The sequence below is a fragment of the Pseudophryne corroboree genome, chromosome 11 (assembly GCF_028390025.1).
Source record: "Pseudophryne corroboree isolate aPseCor3 chromosome 11, aPseCor3.hap2, whole genome shotgun sequence".
In the NCBI taxonomy this organism is placed as follows: Eukaryota; Metazoa; Chordata; class Amphibia; order Anura; family Myobatrachidae; genus Pseudophryne; species Pseudophryne corroboree.
In genome coordinates this window covers 224,701,003-224,716,720 of record NC_086454.1, presented here as the reverse complement: position 1 = coordinate 224,716,720, position 15,718 = coordinate 224,701,003, and the positions used below count along the sequence as shown (strand labels likewise).

Sequence of the window (15,718 nt, the reverse complement as noted above, 5' to 3'; positions counted from 1 at the left end):
GGAGAAGTCGCATAAGATTTCCATTTAACCGCCCTGCAGCTTTACGGGCGGCAGGATCGCATATGATACATCATAAGTGGTCCTTTTGCATACAATGGGGTAAATTTACTAAGATGGGAGTTCTATTTAAGATGGGGTGTTGCCTATAGCAACCAATCAAATTCTACTTCTCATTTATCTAGCACCTTCTAGAAGATATTACCTGGAATCTGATTGGTCGCTATGGGCAATATCACATCTTAAATAGAAGATGGGAGTTCTGTTTAAGATGGGATGTTGCCCATAGCGACCAACCAGATTCCAGGTAATATCTTCTGGAAGGTGCTAGATAAGTGAGAAGTAGAATTTGGTTGCTATGGGCAACACCCCATCTTAAATAGAACTCCCATCTTAGTAAATTTACCCCAATGTTTCTCCGGCAGGGTCCACCGGTTATCCTCAGGATAACAATGGGATATGATGAAGCGACATTGGATTTGCACCAATCGGTCAAATCTTTTCCGGCCTCCCAGCATGCAACAGGCCCGTCCATATATCCCCGCCTCCTTGCTCAGGCAAATCAGTTTTTTGTTTGGTGCGGTTGGAGCCGGACCATGGTCAGAGGGACAACGCTTACCCACAAGTGCAGTGCTGTTTCGGTGGACGTCTGTGTCGGATATACTAGCAGGTCCAGCAGACTAACCAAACAATAAGACAGCGCTTCTCACTTTGTATAAAGGTGTTTTTCTCTGACGTCCTAGTGGATGCTGGGAACTCCGTAAGGACCATGGGGAATAGACGGGCTCCGCAGGAGACTGGGCACACTATAAGAAAGATCTGGTACTACCTGGTGTGCACTGGCTCCTCCCTCTATGCCCCTCCTCCAGACCTCAGTTAGATTTCTGTGCCCGGCCGAGCTGGATGCACACTAGGGGCTCTCCTGAGCTCCTAGAAAGAAAGTATATGTTAGGTTTTTTATTTTACAGTGAGACCTGCTGGCAACAGGCTCACTGCAACGAGGGACTAAGGGGAGAAGAAGCGAACCTACCTGCTTGCAGCTAGCTTGGGCTTCTTAGGCTACTGGACACCATTAGCTCCAGAGGGATCGACCGCAGGACCCGTCCTTGGTGTTCGTTCCCGGAGCCGCGCCGCCGTCCCCCTTACAGAGCCAGAAGCATGAAGATGGTCCGGAAAATCGGTGGCAGAAGACTTCAGTCTTCACCAAGGTAGCGCACAGCACTGCAGCTGTGCGCCATTGCTCCTCATACACACTTCACACTCCGGTCACTGAGGGTGCAGGGCGCTGGGGGGGGGGGCGCCCTGAGCAGCAATAAAAGCACCTTGGCTGGCAAAATAATCACAATATATAGCCCCAGAGGCTATATATGTGATAATTACCCCTGCCAGAATCCATAAAAAAGCGGGAGAAAGGTCCGCGAAACATAGGCGGAGCTATCTCCCTCGGCACACTGGCGCCATTTTCTCTTCACAGTGTAGCTGGAAGACAGCTCCCCAGGCTCTCCCCTGTAGTTTTCAGGCTCAAAGGGTTAAAAAGAGAGGGGGGGGCACTAAATTTAGGCGCAATATTGTTTATACAAGCAGCTATTGGGGAAAATTCACTCAGTAATAGTGTTTATCCCTACATTATATAGCGCTCTGGTGTGTGCTGGCATACTCTCTCTCTGTCTCCCCAAAGGGCTGTGTGGGGTCCTGTCCTCAGTCAGAGCATTCCCTGTGTGTGTGCTGTGTGTCGGTACGGCTGTGTCGACATGTTGGATGAGGAGGCTTATGTGGAGGCGGAGCAGATGCCGATAAATGGGATGTCGCCCCCTGTGGGGCCGACACCAGAGGGGATGGATAGGTGGAAGGTATTAACCGACAGTGTCAACTCCTTACATAAAAGGCTGGATGACGTAACAGCTGTGGGACAGCCGGCTTCTCAGCCCGCGGCTGCCCAGGCGTCTCAAAGGCCATCAGGGGCTCAAAAAACGCCCGTTACCTCAGATGGCAGACACAGATGTCGACACGGAGTCTGACTCCAGTGTCGACAAGGTTGAGACATATACACAATCCACTAGGAACATCCGTTGCATGATCTCGGCAATGAAAAATGTGTTACACATTTCTGACATTAACCCAAGTACCACATAAAAGGGGTTTTATGTTTGGGGAGAAAAAGCAGCCAGTGTTTTGTTCCCCCATCAGATGAGTGAATGAAGTGTGTGAAGAAGCGTGGGTTCCCCCGATAAGAAACTGGTAATTTCAAAAAAATTACTGCTGGCGTACCCTTTCCCGCCAGAGGATAGGTCACGCTGGGAGATATCCCTTAGGGTGGATAAGGCGCTCACACGTTTGTCATAAAAGGTGGCACTGCCGTCTTAGGATACGGCCACTTTGAAGGAGCCTGCTGATAAAAAGCAGGAGGCTATCCTGAAGTCTGTATATACACACTCAGGTACTAGACTGAGACCTGCAGATAGTGCTGCTGCAGCGTGGTCTGTGACCCTGTCAGATAATATTAATACCCTAGACAGGGAGAATATGGTGCTAACATAGAGCATATTAAAGACGTAGTCTTATATATGAGGGATGCACAGAGGGATATTTGCCGGCTGGCGTCCAGAATTAATGCAAGGTCCATTCTGCCAGGAGGGTATTAGAGACCCGGCAGTGGACAGGTGATGTTGACTTTAAAAGGCACATGGAGATTATGCCTTATAAGGGTGAGGAATTGTTTGGGGATGGTCTCTGGGACCTTGTATCCACAGCAACAGCTGGGAAGAAAAATTTCTACCTCAGGTTTCCTCACACCCTAAGAAAGCACTGTATTATCGGGTACAGTCCTTTCGGCTTCAGAAAAGCAAGGGGGCCAAAGACGCTTCCTTTCTGCACAAGGGAAGAAGGAAAAAGCTGCACAGACAGCCAGTTCCCAGGATCAAAAATCCTTCCCCGCTTCCTCTGAGTCCACAGCATGACGCTGGGGCTCCACAGACAGGTGCGGTGGGGGCGCGTCTCGGGAACTTCAGGGACCAGTGGGCTTGCCCACAGGTGAATCACTGGGTTCTGCAAGTAGTATCACAGGGATACAAGCTGGAGTTTGAGGCGACTCCCCCTCGCCGTTACCTCACATCAGCCTTGCCTGCTGCCCTCGGATATAGGGAGTTAGTACTGGCGGCAATTCACAAGCTGTACTTCCAGCAGGTGAAATCAAGGTACCCCTCCTTCAACAAGGCCGGGGTTACTATTCCAAAAATGTTGTGGTACCGAAACCAGACGGTTCGGTGAGACCCATTCTAAAATTGAAATCCTTGAACACTTATATACGAAGGTTCAAGTTCAAAATGGAATCGCTCAGGGCGATTATTGCAAGCCTGGAGAATTTCAGGGTATCACTGGACATCAAGGATGCTTACCTGCATGTCCCTATTTACCCTCCTCACCAGGAGTACCTCAAAATTGTGGTACAGAGTTGTCATTACCAATTCCAGACGTTGCCGTTGGTCTGTCCCCAGCACCGAGGGTATTTACCAAGGTAATGGCCAAAAGAATTATCCAGTACTTGGACAATCTCCTTATAAAGGCAAGGTCCAGGGAGCAGTTGTTTGTCAGAGTAGCACTATCTCGGGAAGTGCTACAACAGCACGGCTGGATTCTGAATATTCCAAAGTCGCAGCTGGTTCCTACGACGCATCTACTGTTCCTGGGGATGGTTCTGGACACAGAACAGAAAAAGTGTTTCTCCCGCAAGAGAAAGCCAAGGAGCTGTCATCTCTAGCCAGAGGCCTCCTGAAACCAAAACAGGTGTCGGTGCATCACTGCACGCGAGTCCTGGAAAAAAAATGGTAGCTTCCTACGAAGCAGTTCCATTCGGCAGGTTCCATGCAAGAACTTTTCAGTGGGACCTCTTGGACGGGATCGCATCTTCAGATGCATCGGCTGATAACCCTGTCTCCAAGGACCAGGGTGTCTCTGCTGTGGTGGCTGCAGAGTGCTCATCTTCTAGAGGGCCGCAGATTCGACATACAGGACTGGGTCCTGGTGATCACGGATGCCAGCCTTCGAGGCTGGGGGGCAGTCACACAGGGAAAAAATTTCCAAGGACTTTGGTCAAGTCAGGAGTCGTCCCTACACACAAATATTCTGGAACTGAGGGCCATTTACAATGCCCTAAGTCAGGCAAGACCTCTGCTTCAAAACCAGCCGGTACTGATCCAATCAGACAACATCACGGCAGTCGCCCATGTAAACCGACAGGGCGGCACAAGAAGCAGGATGGCGTGGCAGAAGCCACAAGGATTCTCCGATGGGCGGAAAATCATGTCTTAGCACTGTCAGCAGTGTTCATTCCGGGAGTGGACAACTGGGAAGCAGACTTCCTCAGCAGACACGACCTACACCCGGGAGAGTGGGGACTTCATCAAGAAGTCTTCAAACTGTTGGTAAACCGTTGGGAAAGGCCACAGGTGGACATGATGGCGTCCCGCCTCAACAAAAAGCTAAAGAGATATTGCGCCAGGTCAAGGGACCCTCAGGCGATAGCTGTGGACGCTCTAGTGACACCGTGGGTGTACCAGTCGGTTTATGTGTTCCCTCCTCTGCCTCTCATACCAAAGGTACTGAGAATAATAAGAAGGCGAGGAGTAAGAACGATACTCGTGGTTCCGGATTGGCCAAGAAGAGCTTGGTGCCCAGAACTTCAAGAAATGATATCAGAGGACCCATGGCCTCTACCGCTCAGACAGGATCTGTTACAGCAGGGGCCCTGTCTGTTCCAAGACTTCCCGCGGCTGCGTTTGACGGCATGGCGGTTGGATTCCGGATCCTAAAGGAAAAGGGCATTCCGGAGGAAGTCATTCCTACGCTGATAAAAGCCAGGAAAGAAGTAACCGCAAACCATTATCACCGTATTTGGCGAAAATATGTTGCGTGGTGTGAGGCCAGGAAGGCCCCTACAGAGGAATTTCAGCTGGGTCGTTTTCTGCACTTCCTACAGTCGGGAGTGACTATGGGCCTAAAAATTGGGTTCCATTAAGGTCCAGATTTCGGCTCTGTCGATTTTCTTCCAGAAAGAACTGGCTTCACTGCCTGAAGTTCAGACATTTGTAAAGGGAGTGCTACATATTCAGCCCCTTTTGTGCCTCCTTTGGCACCTTGGGATCTCAACGTGGTGGTGTTTCCTGAAATCACATTGGTTTGAGCCACTTAAAACTGTGGATCTGAAATATCTCACGTGGAAAAAAGTGGTCATGTTCTTGGCCTTGGCTTCGGCCAGGCGTGTGTCAGAATTGGCGGCTTTGTCATGTAAAAGCCCTGATCTGATTTTCCATATGGATAGGGCAGAATTGAGGACTCGTCCCCAGTTTCTCCCTAAGGTGGTATCAGCTTTTCACTTGAACCAACCTATTGTAGTGCCTGCGGCTACTAGGGGCTTGGAAGATTCCAAGTTACTGGACGTAGTCAGGGCCTTGAAAATTTATGTTTCCAGGACGGCTGGAGTCAGGAAAACTGACTCGCTTTTTATCCTGTAGGCACCCAACAAACTTAGGTGCTCCTGCTTCTGAGCAGACTATTGCTCGCTGGATTTGTAGCACAATTCAGCTGACGCATTCTGCGGCTGGATTGCCGCATCCTAAATCAGTAAAAGCCCATTCCACAAGGAAAGTGGGCTCATCTTGGGCGGCTGCCCGAGGGGTCTCGGCTTTACAACTTTGCCGAGCTGCAACTTGGTCAGGGGCAAACACGTTTGCTAAATTCTACAAATTTGATACCCTGGCTGAGGAGGACCTTGAGTTCTCTCATTCGGTGCTGCAGAGTCATCCGCACTCTCCCGCCCGTTTGGGAGCTTTGGTATAATCCCCATGGTCCTTACCGAGTTCCCAGCATCCACTAGGACGTCAGAGAAAATAAGATTTTACTCACCGGTAAATCTATTTCTCTAACGTCCTAAGTGGATGCTGGGGACTCCGTCAGGACCATGGGGTTTAGCGGCTCCGCAGGAGACAGGGCACAATAATAAAAGCTTTAGGATCAGGTGGTGTGCACTGGCTCCTCCCCCTATGACCCTCCTCCAAGCCTCAGTTAGATTTTTGTGCCCGGCCGAGAAGGGTGCAATCTAGGTGGCTCTCCTGAGCGGCTTAGAATAAAAGTTTAAGTTAGGTTTTTTATTTTCAGTGAGTCCTGCTGGCAACAGGCTCACTGCTACGAGGGACTTAGGGGAGAGAAGTAAACTCACCTGCGTGCAGGATGGATTTGCTTCTTAGGCTACTGGACACCATTAGCTCCAGAGGGAGTCGGAACACAGGTCTCACCCTGGGGTTCGTCCCGGAGCCGTGCCGCCAACCCCCCTTGCAGATGCCGAAGTTGAAGAGGTCCAGAGGTCCAGAAACAGGCGGCAGAAGACTTTCAGTCTTCATAAGGTAGCGCACAGCACTGCAGCTGTGCGCCATTGTTGTCAGCACACTTCATACCAGCGGTCACTGAGGGTGCAGGGCGCTGGGGGGGGCGCCCTGGGCAGCAATGTATTATACCTTTTTTATGGCTAAAATACATCACATATAGCCCTTGAGGCTATATGGATGTATTTAACCCCTGCCAGATCTCACAAACTCCGGGAGAAGAGCCCGCCGTTTTAGGGGGCGGGGCCTATTCTCCTCAGCACACGGCGCCATTTTCCTGCTCAGCTCTGCTGTGAGGAAGGCTCCCAGGCTCTCCCCTGCACTGCACTACAGAAACAGGGTTAAAACAGAGAGGGGGGGCACTTATTTGGCGATATGATTACATATGTGAAAATGCTATAAGGGAAAACACTTGTATAAGGGGTTGTCCCTGTATAATTATAGCGTTTTTGGTGTGTGCTGGCAAACTCTCCCTCTGTCTCCCCAAAGGGCTAGTGGGGTCCTGTCCTCTATCAGAGCATTCCCTGTGTGTGTGCTGTGTGTCGGTACGTGTGTGTCGACATGTAGGAGGACGATGTTGGTGAGGAGGCGGAGCAAATTGCCTGTATTGGTGATGTCACTCTCTAGGGAGTCGACACCGGAATGGATGGCTTATTTAGGAATTACGTGATAATGTCAACACGATGCAAGGTCGGTTGACGACATGAGACGGCCGGCAAACAAATTAGTACCTGTCCAGGCGTCTCAGACACCGTCAGGGGCCTGTAAAAACGCCCATTTACCTCAGTTGGTCGACACAGACACGGACACTGACTTCAGTGTCGACGGTGAAGAAACAAACGTATTTTCCTTTAGGGCCACACGTTACATATTAAGGGCAATGAAGGAGGTGTTACATATTTCTGATACTACAAGTACCACAAATAAGGGTATTATGTAGGGTGGGAATAATCTACTTGTAGTTTTTCCTGAATCAGATAAATTAAAGTGTGTGATGATACGTGGGTTTCCTCCGATAGAAAATTATTGGAGGTATACCCTTTCCCGCCAGAAGTGAGGGCGAGTTGGGAAACACACCTTAGGGTGGATAAGGCGCTCACACGCTTATAAAAACAAGTGGCGTTACCGTCTCCAGATACGGCCGCCCTCAAAGAGCCAGCTGATAGGAAGCTGAAAAATATCCTAAAAAGTATATACACACATACTGGTGTTATACTACGACCAGCAATCGCCTCAGCCTGGATGTGCAGCGCTGGGGGGGCTTGGTCGGATTTCCTGACTGAAAATATTGATACCCTTGACAGGAACAATATTTTATTGACTATAGAGCATTTTAAGGATGCATTTCTATATATGCGAGATGCGCAGAGGGATATTTGCATTCTGGCATCAAGAGTAGATGTGATGTCCATATCTGCCAGACGATGTTTATAGACACGACAGTGGTCAGGTGATGCAGATTCCAGACGGCACATGGAAGTATTGCCGTATAAAGGGGCGGTCCATCGGACCTGGTGGCCATGGCAACAGCTGGAAAATCCACTTTTGTTACCCCAAGTCACATCTCAGCAGAAAAGGACACAGTCTTTTCAGTCTCAGTCCTTTCGTACCCATAAAGGCAGGCGGGCAAAAGGCCAGTCATATCTGCCCAGGGTTAGAGGAAAGGGAAGAAGACGGCAGCAGGCAGCCCATTCCCAGGAACAGAAGTCCTCCACAGCTTCTGCCAAGTCTGCAGCATGACGCTGGGGCCATACAAGCGGACTCAGGTGCGGTGGGGGGTCATCTCAAGAGTTTCAGCACGCAGTGGGCTCACTCGCAAGTGGACTCCTGGATCCTACACGTAGTATCCCAGGTGTACATTGGAAATTCGAGACATCTTCCCCTCACAAGTTCCTGAAGTCTGCTTTACCAACGTCTCCCTCCGACAGGGAGGCAGTATTGGGAAAAAATTCACAGGCTGTATTCCCAGCAGGTGATAATCAAAGTACCCCTCCTACAACAAGGGAAGGGGTATTATTCCACACTATATTGTGGTACTGAAGCCAAACGGCTCGGTGAGATCTAAAAGATTTGAACAATTACATACAAGGGTTCAAATCAAGATGGAGTCACTCAGAGCAGTGATAGCGAACCAGGACGATATGGTGTCACTGGATATCAGGGACGCTTACCTACATGTCCAAATTTTGCCCTTCTCACCAAGGGTAGCTCAGGTTCGTGGTACAGAACTGTCACTATCAGTTCAGAAGCTGCCGTTTGGATTGTCCACGGCACCCCGGGTCTTTACCATGGTAATGGCCGAAATGATGATTCTTCCTAAAAGAAATATGGACGCTTTCCTGATAAGGGCAAGGTCCAGAGAACAGTTGGCGGTCGGAGTAGCACTATCTCAAGTAGTTCTACGACAGCACGAGTGGATTCTAAATATTCCAAAATCGCAGCTTTTTCCGACGACACGTCTAATGTTCCTAGGAATGATTCTGGACACAGTCCAGAAAAGGATGTTTTCTCCCGGAGAAGAAGGCCAGGGAGTTATCCGAGCTAGTCAGGAACCTCCTAAAACCAGGAAAAGTATCAGTGCATCATTGCACAAGGCTCCTGTGAAAAATGGTGGTTTCTTACAAAGCGATCCCATTTGGTAGATTTCACGCAAGAACCTTTCAGTGGAATCTGCTGGGAAAATGGTCCGGATCGCATCTTCAGATGCATCAGCGGATAACCCTGTCTCCAAGGACAAGGGTGTTTTCTTCTGCGGTGGCTGCAGAGTGCTCATCTATGAAAGGGCCGCAGATTCGACATTCAGGACTTGGTCCTGGTGACCACGGATGCCAGCCTGAGTGGCTGGGGAGCAGTCACACAAGGAAAAAATTTCCAGGGAGTGTGATCAAGTCTGGAGACTTCTCTCCACATAAATATACTGGAGCTAAGGGCAATTTACAAGGCTCTAAGCTTAGCAAGACCTCTGCTTCAAGGTCAGCCGGTATTGATCCAGTGGGACAACATCACGGCAGTCGCCCACGTAAACAGACAGGGCGGCACATGAAGCAGGAGGGAAATGGCAGAAACTGCAAGGATTCTTCGCTGGGCGAAAAATCATGTGATAACACTCTCAGCAGTGTTAATTCCGGGAGTGGAAAACTGGGAAGCAGACTTCCTCAGCAGGCATAACCTCCACCCGGGAGAGTGGGGACTTCAGCGGGAAGTCTTCCACATGATTGTAAACCGTTGGGAAAAACCAAAGGTGGACATGATGGCGTCCCGCCTGAACAAAAAACTAGACAAATATTGCGCCAGGTCAAGGGACCCTCAGGCAATAGCGGTGGACGCTCTGGTAACACTGTGGGTGTACCAGTCAGGGTATGTGTTCCCTCCTATGCATCTCATACCAAAAGTACTGAGAATCATAAGAAGGAGATGAGTAAGAACGATACTCGTGGTTCCGGATGGGTCAAGAAGGACTTGGTACCCGGAACTTCAAGAGATGCTCACGGAAGAACCGTGACCTCTACCTTTAAGAAAGGACCTGCTCCAGCAGGGGCCTTGTCTGTTCCAAGACTTACCGCAGCTGCGTTTGACGGCATGGCAGTTGAACGCCGGATCCTGAAAGGGCATTCCAGATGAAGTCATCCCTACCCTGGTCGAAGCCAGGAAGGATGTAACCGCAAAACAATTTCACCGCATTTGGCGAAAATATGTTGCGTGGTGTGAGGCCAAGAAGGTCCCTACAGAGGAATTCCAACTGGGTCGTTTCCTACATTTCCTGAAAACAGGACTGTCTATGGGCCTAAAATTAGGGTCCATTAAGGTTCAAATTTCGACCCTGTCGAATTTCTTCCAGAAAGAACTGGCTTCAGTGCCTGAAGTTCAGACGTTTGTAAAAGGGGTACTGCATATACAGCCTCCTTTTGTGCCCCCAGTGGCACCTTGGGATCTCAATGTTGTTTTGAGTTTCCTAAAGTCACATTGGTTTGATCCACTCACCACTGTGGAATTAAAATATTTTACATGGAAGGTGAAGATTCTATTAGCCCTGGCTTCAGCCAGGCGTGTGTCAGAATGGGCGGCTTTATCATATAAAAGCCCTTACTTAATTTTTCATTCTGATAGGGCAGAATTGAGGACTCGTCCTCAATTTCTCCTTAAGGTGTTTTCTGTTTTTCACATGAACCAACCTATTGTGGTACCTGCGGCTACTAGGGACTTGGAGGACTCCAAGTTACTTGACGTTGTCAGGGCCCTGAAAATATATGTTTCCAGGACGACTGGAGTCAGAAAATCTGACTCGCTGTTTAGCCTGTATGCACCCAACAAGATGGGTGTTCCTGCTTCTAAGCAGACGATTGCTCGCTGGATTTGTAGTACAATTCAGCTTGCACATTCTGTGGCAGGCTTGCCACAGCCAAAATCAGTAAAAGCCCATTCCACAAGGAAGTGGGCTCATCTTGGGCGGCTGCCCGAGGGGTCTCGGCTTTACAACTTTGCCGAGCTGCTACTTGGTCAGGGGCACACCCTGACTGAGGAGGACCTGAAGTTCTCTCATTCGGTGCTGCAGAGTCATCCGCACTCTCCCGCCCGTTTGGGAGCTTTGGTATAATCCCCATGGTCCTGACGGAGTCCCCAGCATCCACTTAGGACGTTAGAGAAAATAAGAATTTACTTACCGATAATTCTATTTCTCGTAGTCCGTAGTGGATGCTGGGCGCCCATCCCAAGTGCGGATTGTCTGCAATACTTGTACATAGTTATTGTTACAAAAATCGGGTTATTCTTGTTGTGAGCCATCTTTTCAGAGGCTCCTTCGTTGTTATCATACTGTTAACTGGGTTCAGATCACAGGTTGTACGGTGTGATTGGTGTGGCTGGTATGAGTCTTACCCGGGATTCAATATCCTTCCTTATTATGCACGCTCGTCTGGGCACAGTATCCTAACTGAGGCTTGGAGGAGGGTCATAGGGGGAGGAGCCAGTGCACACCACCTGATCCTAAAGCTTTTATTATTGTGCCCTGTCTCCTGCGGAGCCGCTAAACCCCATGGTCCTGACGGAGTCCCCAGCATCCACTACGGACTACGAGAAATAGAATTATCGGTAAGTAAATTCTTATTTTCTCGTAGTCCGTAGTGGATGCTGGGCGCCCATCCCTAGTGCGGATTGTCTGCAATACTTGTATATAGTTATTGCTTAACTAAAGGGTTATTGTTGAGCCATCTGTTGAGAGGCTCAGTTATATTTCATACTGTTAACTGGGTATAGTATCACGAGTTATACGGTGTGATTGGTGTGGCTGGTATGAGTCTTACCCGGGATTCAAAATCCTTCCTTATTGTGTCAGCTCTTCCGGGCACAGTATCCTAACTGAGGTCTGGAGGAGGGGCATAGAGGGAGGAGCCAGTGCACACCAGGTAGTACCAGATCTTTCTTACAGTGTGCCCAGTCTCCTGCGGAGCCCGTCTATTCCCCATGGTCCTTACGGAGTTCCCAGCATCCACTACGGACTACGAGAAATAGATTTACCGGTGAGTAAAATCTTATTTTTTACTTCATATATATATATAATTATCACAATTAAGCACCGGCCAGTGCTAAAATACTAAAACATACAAGATAAAAAATGTGTTTTAACACATATGGTACTGTATTCCACACAAAGATAAAGTACAATGAATACTGCAATTCCCATATGACTTTAATTAAAAAGGCTCATGGGAATATAAAGTGCATGCAAGTTTTAAACTACTGGCACATAGTAAACTTATACCAGCCGATCTCGGTTAACTAATGAACCCAAAAAGTGCAGTGCAAGATGTTATTTTCTTGCCCTTTAGGTAATGATCACGTCTTTCCAATCTATTAGTAATGCAGGTCAGCTGTGCCATATTAACCAAAACAAAAACAAAAACCAATTAAATTATTATATTTGGATAACAGCAGCCTGTGTACGGGATCAATAAAAGGAACAATAATACAGAAATGTACACCTGGCGCTGTCACCTACAGAGTGAGGGCAGCTAATCTTAGGGGACTTGATCCCAAATTTCCCCAAAAAGATAAATAACTAACCAAACAATAAGACAGCGCTTCTCACTTTGTATAAAGGTGTTTTTTTACTTCATATATATAATTATCACAATTAAGCACCGGCCAGTGCTAAAATACTAAAACATACAAGATAAAAAATGTGTTTTAACACATATGGTACTGTATTCCACACAAAGATAAAGTACAATGAATACTGCAATTCCCATATGACTTTAATTAAAAAGGCTCATGGGAATATAAAGTGCATGCAAGTTTTAAACTACTGGCACATAGTAAACTTATACCAGCCGATCTCCGTTAACTAATGAACCCAAAAAGTGCAGTGCAAGATGTTAATTCAGCAAGCAGCATGTAATTAGTAAGTCAGTCCACATGCAGATATATCACGATGTTAATCAAGCAGATGTCACTGATTAAAGTCCATCCATATTAGTGCTTATAACGTTGTAGCTGATAAATTGCTAGTATAAAAGCATATATGTGGGAAAGGCAGTAATTAAACACTGCAGTCCAAAGTCCACCTACGGTACATATGCTATGTACCTATGATTGATACCTCTCCTTAGTTGATGTAAGGCATGGCAGCCTGATTCATGGAGACTGGTGGACAATTGAAGACCTGCGCAGTGTTCCCTTTTAGGAAAAAGCCTTTCTCCAATGTAGCAGCAGCGGCCAATTTAGCTGTGAGTAGCAGAGTGTAGTATTCCAACGGCCAATGAGTCAACAAACGCGTTTCTCCGCCTACCCTCCGGCTTCAGTGGCTTCTACAGTGTGTAAAGTAAGTCTTATATACCGGCTTACCGGTTCGCGCATGCGCAATACGCTCGCGTTCCAAGCCTCGTTTTCAGGGTTTCTTGTTTCAACCAACACATTGCTTGTTTCTTTAATCGGATCTTTTTGTTAAACAGTATATGCACCTTTAGATTCATAGCTGCTTTGAAGACAATAGTTTGAGCATTACATATATTATTTACTTATATAGGCAGATTATACCTTATATCTATTGTGCCGAATTTCGCCCTCTAGTGGGCAAATCTATATATGGCACAGCTGACCTGCATATCCAAAGTAAGAGAGAATTAGAGAGGAAAAGAAAAATCCACAACACACACGGTATGCTTAGATCTTAGCACTACCGTGGGAAAATTTTGTTTTTATATATATATAATTATATATATATAATTCGATTTACTTAGAGAATTTCCATAATTATTATGTTTATTAATATTTCAGATATTTAATAATACGAATATAACTGCCTAAATGGGCATAATATTAGTTTCATGATCATTACCTGGCAGTTATCATTTTATACATAACTTATGTCCATGATTAAATCCATATAGTACATGAATCAGGCTGCCATGCCTTACATCAACTAAGGAGAGGTATCAATCATAGGTACATAGCATATGTACCGTAGGTGGACTTTGGACTGCAGTGTTTAATTACTGCCTTTCCCACATATATGCTTTTATACTAGCAATTTATCAGCTACAATGTTATAAGCACTAATTTGGATGGACTTTAATCAGTGACATCTGCTTGATTAACATCGTGATATATCTGCATGTGGACTGACTTACTAATTACATGCTGCTTGCTGAATTAACATCTTGCACTGCACTTTTTGGGTTCATTAGTTAACGGAGATCGGCTGGTATAAGTTTACTATGTGCCAGTAGTTTAAAACTTGCATGCACTTTATATTCCCATGAGCCTTTTTAATTAAAGTCATATGGGAATTGCAGTATTCATTGTACTTTATCTTTGTGTGGAATACAGTACCATATGTGTTAAAACACATTTCTCTGACGTCCTAGTGGATGCTGGGGACTCCGTAAGGACCATGGGGAATAGCGGCTCCGCAGGAGACTGGGCACAACTAAAAGAAAGCTTTTAGACTACCTGGTGTGCACTGGCTCCTCCCACTATGACCCTCCTCCAAGCCTCAGTTAGATTTCTGTGCCCGGCCGAGCTGGATGCACACTAGGGGCTCTCCTGAGCTCCTAGAAAGAAAGTTTATTTTAGGTTTTTTATTTTACAGTGAGACCTGCTGGCAACAGGCTCACTGCATCGAGGGACTAAGGGGAGAAGAAGCGAACCTACCTGCTTGCAGCTAGCTTGGGCTTCTTAGGCTACTGGACACCATTAGCTCCAGAGGGATCGACCGCATGGAACTGGCCTTGGTGTTCGTTCCTGGAGCCGCGCCGCCGTCCCCCTTACAGAGCCAGAAGCAAGAAGAGGTCCGGAAAATCGGCGGCAGAAGACATCAGTCTTCACCAAGGTAGCGCACAGCACTGCAGCTGAGCGCCATTGCTCCTCATGCACACTTCACACTCCGGTCACTGGGGGTGCAGGGCGCTGGGGGGGGGGGTGCGCCCTGAGCAGCAATAAAAACACCTTGGCTGGCAAATATATCACAATATATAGCCCCAGAGGCTGTATATGTGATTAATACCCCTGCCAGAATCCATAAAAAAGCGGGAGAAAAGTCTGCGAAAAAGGGGCGGAGCTATCTCAGCACACTGGCGCCATTTTCTCTTCACAGTACAGCTGGAAGACAGCTCCCCAGGCTCTCCCCTGTAGTTTGCAGGCTCAAAGGGTTAAAAAGAGAGTGGGGGCACTAAATTTAGGCGCAATATTGTATATACAAGCAGCTATTGGGAAAAATTCACTCAATATAGTGTTAATCCCTAATTATATAGCGCTCTGGTGTGTGCTGGCATACTCTCTCTCTGTCTCCCCAAAGGGCTGTGTGGGGTCCTGTCCTCAGTCAGAGCATTCCCTGTGTGTGTGCGGTGTGTCGGTACGGCTGTGTCGACACGTTTGATGAGGAGGCTTATGTGATGGCAGAGCAGATGCCGATAAATGTGATGTCGCCCCCTGTGGGGCCGACACCAGAGTGGATGGATAGGTGGAAGGTATAAACCGACAGTGTCAACTCCTTACATAAAAGGCTGGATGACGTAACAGCTATGGGACAGACGGCTTCTCAGCCCGCGCCTGCCCAGGCGTCTCAAAGGCCATCAGGGGCTCAAAAACGCCCGCTCCCTCAGATGGCAGACACAGATGTCGACACGGAGTCTGACTCCAGTGTCGACGAGGTTGAGACATATACACAATCCACTAGGAACATCCGTTACATGATCCCGGCAATCAAAAATGTGTTACACATTTCTGACATTAACCCAAGTACCACTATAAAAGGGTTTTATGTTTGGGGAGAAAAAGCAGGCAGTGTTTTGTTCCCCCATCAGATGAGTGAATGAAGTGTGTGAAGAAGCGTGGGTTCCCCCGATAAG

At 47.6% G+C, this 15,718-nt stretch overlaps 1 protein-coding gene across 1 annotated transcript in view; it reads left to right on the top strand.

Moving 5' to 3' along the window:
• The window catches only part of CENPT (centromere protein T), a 575,308-nt gene that overhangs the window by 79,504 nt on the left and 480,086 nt on the right, over positions 1-15,718 (top strand). The gene's annotated exons all lie outside the window — the stretch shown is intronic.